Below are 6,559 nucleotides of genomic sequence, written 5' to 3' on the forward strand. Positions count from 1 at the left end.
TCATTAATATTCAAACAAATCTACCCTAAAATGAACCCTTAAATGTTTATTTATAGTTTTAGGAGTTTATTACATAGAAGGGCCCAAAAGTGACCCGAAATGTCCATTGGGCGAGCTAAGTGGAGCCCACCTAACCCACTTGGCGATCCTCCCATGGGGTTTGACGATGGATTCTGCTCCTTGCATTGGCTGGGAGCTACTGGAAGACCTTTTAAGTGTAGATGGGCGTACAGGGGTCACTTTTTACCTCTCAAATCATGGTTTTGGAAAGTTCACTCACATTGCCACTCCCAATCAAGATACACCTCGGGATTATGCCTTCCTTCGAAGATAGGAAAACTAACCCTTTTGGTACCGAGACCCTTGACACATCCCTCATATCTACCTTGGTTCCTATATTTAGAAATGTGTGCATTAACATGAGAAGTATAGGATATGGTATCCTTAGACATTAGAGTTGACTACTCTCTTCTTCCCATCAGATGATTTTGACTTGAGCTAGTGTAACCATACACACTGCTTCGACTAGGGTAAGGATTACCATAAGAAAAAGAATACGAATCTTCACAAGCCTTAGGGGAATGCTCCTCATAATTCCTATATAAGAGAGTATTATACCTCACCTCACCTTCATCCTGGGAGTGGGAAGTGTAACATGTTCCGGCATCATCATAGGAACCATCTTCACTCTCAGAGTTGGAGTAAGATCTCTCACATGCTCCCTCATCACCATATGAGCTACCACAAGGTTCTTCTTCTTCTCCATCTTCACCTTAAGATCTATGTTCACTATTTTCCTCATATTCTCCTCTGGAATAGTAGCTCTCATTCCCATTCGGCTCTTGATCATGGCCATCATCATAGCTTCCATAATCATCATCATACTCACAACCATAGCCCCCATCATTACAATCATATTCTCCCATATCATAATCACATGGGTCCAAGGCTATTGAGGACATGCTTTCTTATAACTCATTTGTACCTACAAGAACGACAACTCATAAAACAACAAACAATGTTAGAGTTAGTAAAATGAACTCAAAATCACTCGTGTTTACACACCTTTGATTGCCTCTCAAATTGGCATGGCTAATATTGAAGATTGCTTATACTCGGTTGATAAAAAAAGAGTCAACTCTACTCTTGGCCGGAATGGATTTTTGTTTAAACAAAAGACGGACGACTCGATTAAAGCAAAATGGATTTGAATCAAAAAGTTAACTACGAAGTAAAATGAAAAAAGGCACGAAAAATAAAGGCACTAACAAAGAAGTGAACTCAAGAACCAATAGTCAACAAGTAGGTCAATTACGAGTTGAAAATCAGTTTAGGATTCTTGACAACAAACTAGAATCAAAAGAAAAGAAACTAGGAATTAGAACTTGAGATTAGGGTCATAAAATGAGTTTCCGATCACCGAACGACCTATTTTCTTAGCCAAAAGTGCAGTTTAGCTCGCCAACTTGAAGATGGGTTCGCCAAACTTTGCAGGAGAAAGAGGCAGGTTGGCGATCTGGGTGGCAATTCAGCCAAGCGCCGATTGGACTCGGCGAACCAGGCTGAGTCCGCCGAATTTGCCAGTAGCTCCAGCCAAAACAAGGCCAACTCGGTGACCTAACTGCCCAAAGGGCGAGGCGCTAAGTGGACAGGACGATCCAAGTCGGAAAACGCCCAATGTCCTAAAGTTGCACCTGCAAAACTCCAAAAAATGAACCTCTGTGGTCCCCCTCTGCCCTTGTCCTTTAGTATTTACCCTTTTTGGTAAATTCCCTTTGTACAAACACTTTTACACTTTCTCTTTCTTCCCTTTTAGAATCAAACCCTTCCTTTTTGAATGTTGTTCTATTTGAAGGTTTGAATGCTCTTCAAGAACTTCAAGAACACTATGAAGACCCAAAAATTAACCCTCTAGATTATTAGCTCGAAATTCCCAAAAATATATAAGCTCTCCTTGATATAGGGAACAATGCCCAATACTTTTTAGCACTTGATTCCTTGCCAAAACTCCAGATTTCAAAATCCACTTGTGTCTTCTTCAAGCTTCTTCAACCTCCAATAGTGGTTTCTTCAATAGTGAACCAAACCCTTTCAAATCTCAGCCCTAGACACAAATAAGGTTAGGAAATACTAATCCAACCTTGGAAAGTTCAAATAAGACACAAATCATCAAGACCATTTTCAAAAATTTCTCAAAAACGTTTTGAACAAATTTTTTTAGCAACAAAACCCAAGACTAGAATCGTTAGAATGAATCTAAACTCGGCTCTGATACCAAATGATGTAATTCTCACAAGGGGAATCGCAATACAATGCGGAAATAAAAAATACAAGAAAGTAAAGATAGATAGATATATAGATAGACACATAAGAGGAAACAAAAAACAACCAAAGGGTATATTAAACCCTAAGACCACGATTCGTTAATCCAACTATAGCACCTAACTCTTACGTCGACCTCAAGGGAATCGATATCCCAAGCAACCGATGTTTCTAAACAGCAATCAACAAAAGCTTACCCAAGCTCTCAACACTGAAACATGAGTTTTCAGTTTTCAACATCAATATTCAAACAAGTCTACCCTAAATGCCTATTTATAGTTTTAGGAGTTTATTACATAGAAGGGCCCAAAAGTGACCCGAAATGTCCATTGGGCAACTTAAGTCGAGCTCGCCCAACCCACTTGGCGATCCTCTCATGGGGTTTGGCGATGGATTCTGCTCCTTGCATTGGCTAGGATCTACTGGAACTAAGGGCGATCTGGGGTCATCGCCCAATCCACTTGGTGAGCGCCAATGGTTCTCCTGGTCGCCAAAGTGTCAATTTTGGCCACTTTATTTCGATTACTTCCCCAAACAATCTTTCATGCATGTGAACCTTTGTTTTCCACCAATATAAGTCCAAAAGCCTCCATCCTTGTGAACAATCTATCAATACGTTGAAGTTCGTGAGTGGATGGCTTTGAGGCAATCTAGATTGCATCACTTGCCAAGGTAGAACCATGAATCTGAGCTACAGTGGATCCACTAGCTAGTGTCTATCTAGACAATCATCCTACGAGGGCACATAGGTAAGGGATAAAAACTTTGCTACTAGAAACCCGGCCTCAACTCGGGAGAGCTTCCATCTTAATATCCTCTCGGTGCTAAGCATAATTCCCACAGAGTAGTATGTTCTTACTTATTCTCATTATCCATGGAAAGGTATCCTAGGATAACCAATCCAAGCTAGTTTCATTAGGATAGCTCTTACTCTTTGATTCAATTAGGTGAGAAAGTCTTTTAACCTAAGAATCCTTTTTATGTGAGAAAACCTTTCACATCATGCTAGTATCTGTTTATGAGAATATCCTTTCAACAACACATCCACAACATCATTGGTACTTCACTCTAAAAGCACCCTTAAAACATTTGCATAGATTTCATAAGAAAATGCATAAGTCCATAATTTACCTCTTGAGGTTCAAAACCCACTTTCAATCATAATTACTTAGAAAACATGGGTTAGATATAGATTTCATCATAATTTCATGTAAAGTGAATAATACATGCTTAATTTCATAAAACTCTTTCTTTAAGATCAAAATCCCTCATCATATGATTCATAACTTGAAAACATGGGGATTACATGGGTTCATAGGGGAAAACATTATTAAACCATAGAATTTCATCAAGTCATGCATAAGAGATCATAATTCAATCATTTAAATCAATAATCCTAAGAACCCATGACAATTGAAGAAAACCCTAACTTAATTGGGAGATTCTAACTTCAAAAATAGGAGAATTTGGGAACTCCATAAATGGAAGGAATCCATGGATGAAAACTATCATACCTTGAATCCAAGTGCTAGCCTTCAATGGAACAATGGAGTCCTTATCTTGAAACCCTAGGTTATATCCTTCTTCTTCTTCAAGTTTCTAGAGAGAATTATTTGAGAGTTTTCTTTTTGGGTGAGTTTGGAGAGAATGATTTATATTGGGAAATTTAGGGGTAAAAAGGCTTATATATGTGTCCTAAACATAGGCAAAACAACATATTATAGGAACTAATTAATTAGAAAAAGACCCAACTGCCCGTGAAAATAACTGTTAGCTGACCACCAATGGACCCTAGTCGACGAACCGTGGTCTGACCTACGACCCATCCTGGTGGACCGTCGTTGGTCATCAGAGAGTTGAATTTGGACCATCTAACCACGGACCGTGGTTTGACCAACGGTTCGGTTGTCAGGCCGTGGTTTTGACCTCTCTGGTTTGCCGAGGGGGCATCCATAGACCACACTTATGGTTCGTGGTACCTTTCACGGGCCATGGGTGGACGGCGTGGGTTGCGCCTGCAAATTCTGGAAAATTGTTTTACTACCCTTTTTCAGATACGAGGTGTTATAGGATTATTTGAACCTTTACCCTATTTGGTGGTCAATACTACAAAAATATGTATCACTACTTAATAACGTTAAATTTGTCCCACATTATGTCACGACCCAAAGTATACTCTACGTGTAACAAGTGGCGTAGCTAGCCTTATGTCAGGATGTCCCTTTGGACACCCTTCATCGGAAAATTATACCGTATATACAAGTAAAAAGATAAATAAAGTGGCTAAGTAACATATTTTGGACAGTCTTGACACAACAATATGATGTAACCTAGTGACTTTAGGTGCCTTAAAGTGTTTGTGTGTTCGAATCTCACTAGTAGCAATTTTTTTACTTTTTAAGAAGAGCAAGTTCATTGTAGTACTTGGACACCCTCCGTGAAATTTCTAGTTTCGCTGCTAGGTGTAACATAACGTATAGAATCCCGAAAGACCCTACAGAAGCCACTTAGTATGCATCGTACAAGATAATAGAAATAAAGATTTCAAAGTACCATTTTCATATCAAAAGGATTTGACAAAGCGAAAGTCTAACATAGTCTCAACAAGCCATCTATTACATCATAAGGAAGTGGTTGGGACGTAACCTATCTGAAAACTGAAATAAAAAAAACAATAAAAGTTTCTCGATTTTTAGAACATGAGGACTCACCAATCTTTGAATGTCAAGAGATCAATTAGTTATGAGTATGTGAGGTAGGAGCGTTGCACCCTACATTAGTGAAACAATGTAGACACAAGTATACATTAGTACATGAAATGTACTAACTATGATAGTAATGCATACAAAGTATGAAATCATGCTAAAACGACTTTACATGACATACAATGACCAAGTTAAAGCATAACATAAGATGTTAGAAAACTCATGTCATAATCATTGTCAATGCAAGCTTAACATATTTAAAGACTTTGTCAGATACTTTGAAAGTAACCTTGTTCATTATTGTGGGATGTTTACCATTAACTGACATAGACCGTGTGAGCTAAAATATGGAATCTAGTGTCTATCCCACACCAAAAAAAAGATGTCATTGTCTACCAAGACAACACCTTACTTCTAACTTATGTAGATCCATTAGCTAAGTCAACCTAAAGGGGCACATAGTTAGGGACAAGGAGATTGCTACTTGAGACCTGACCTCTACTAACGGGAGAGCCTCCATCTCAATATCCTCTCCATGCTAAGTAAAATTCCATGGAATAGTCATTAATCATACTCATTTCATCATCCATGGAAATACACAATTAAGTTACCAATCCAAGCTAAATTTATTTAGGATAGCTACTAAATCTTGATTCAACGTAGGTGAGAAAACATTTCAACCTTATGAATCCTTATGTGAGAAATCCTTTCACAATCATGACCATATTAATATGTGAGAAAAAATTTCACAGTTCAATTATACTTTCATCTAAAAACATTCTTAAGTCATAAACATCAATCTCATTAAAAACATACACATCTTCATAAATTTATAGTTCATAGTTCATAAGCTTCATCATGTGATCACAATAAAAAATTATGGATCATGTACGAGTTCATATGTATTCAACTAAAAAACATGTAAATACTTCAATTCTAAAAAGATAGAAAATAACTAATTGAATCATAATTGAAAAGAACCCATGAAGATTGAATAAAACCCTAACTTTGAATTGAGAATTGAACTTGTAAAATTGGAAGAGTTTGAGAACCCTATGGAGGAAAGGACTCCATAGGTCAATACTAACATACCTTATTGATCAAGTCCTAAGAGCTATGGTGAATTGAAGATCCTTAGTTGAAACCCTAGCTTCTTCTTCCTTAGCTTTGAGAGAGAAATTTGGGAGAGGAACTTGGAGGGGGGGGGGGGGGGGGGGTTTATGAATTAGCAAAATAATATGGAATTGGTAGTTTTTGGACTTAAATCACTTATATATGGCTTAGAATATGGGTTAAAACAACATTATTTTTTGTATCAAACACCTAAGGAAAAGACAAAAAAAAAACATCTTAAGATAACTGCCGAACCCTTTCTACAGTTTGGACCTACGACATGTAGGTCTTTCTACGTACTGTCCTAGTCAACCGTATAAAAGTTTAGAAGCCTAAAATTGGACCAAATTTTGACGAGACATGTCTACTACCGGTAATACTTTCTACATTCCGTAGACCCAAATCGTAGAACTCAACTT

The sequence above is a fragment of the Solanum verrucosum genome, unplaced genomic scaffold (genome assembly GCF_900185275.1).
Source record: "Solanum verrucosum unplaced genomic scaffold, falcon-dt-bn FXZP01000181.1, whole genome shotgun sequence".
NCBI lineage: Eukaryota > Viridiplantae > Streptophyta > Magnoliopsida > Solanales > Solanaceae > Solanum > Solanum verrucosum.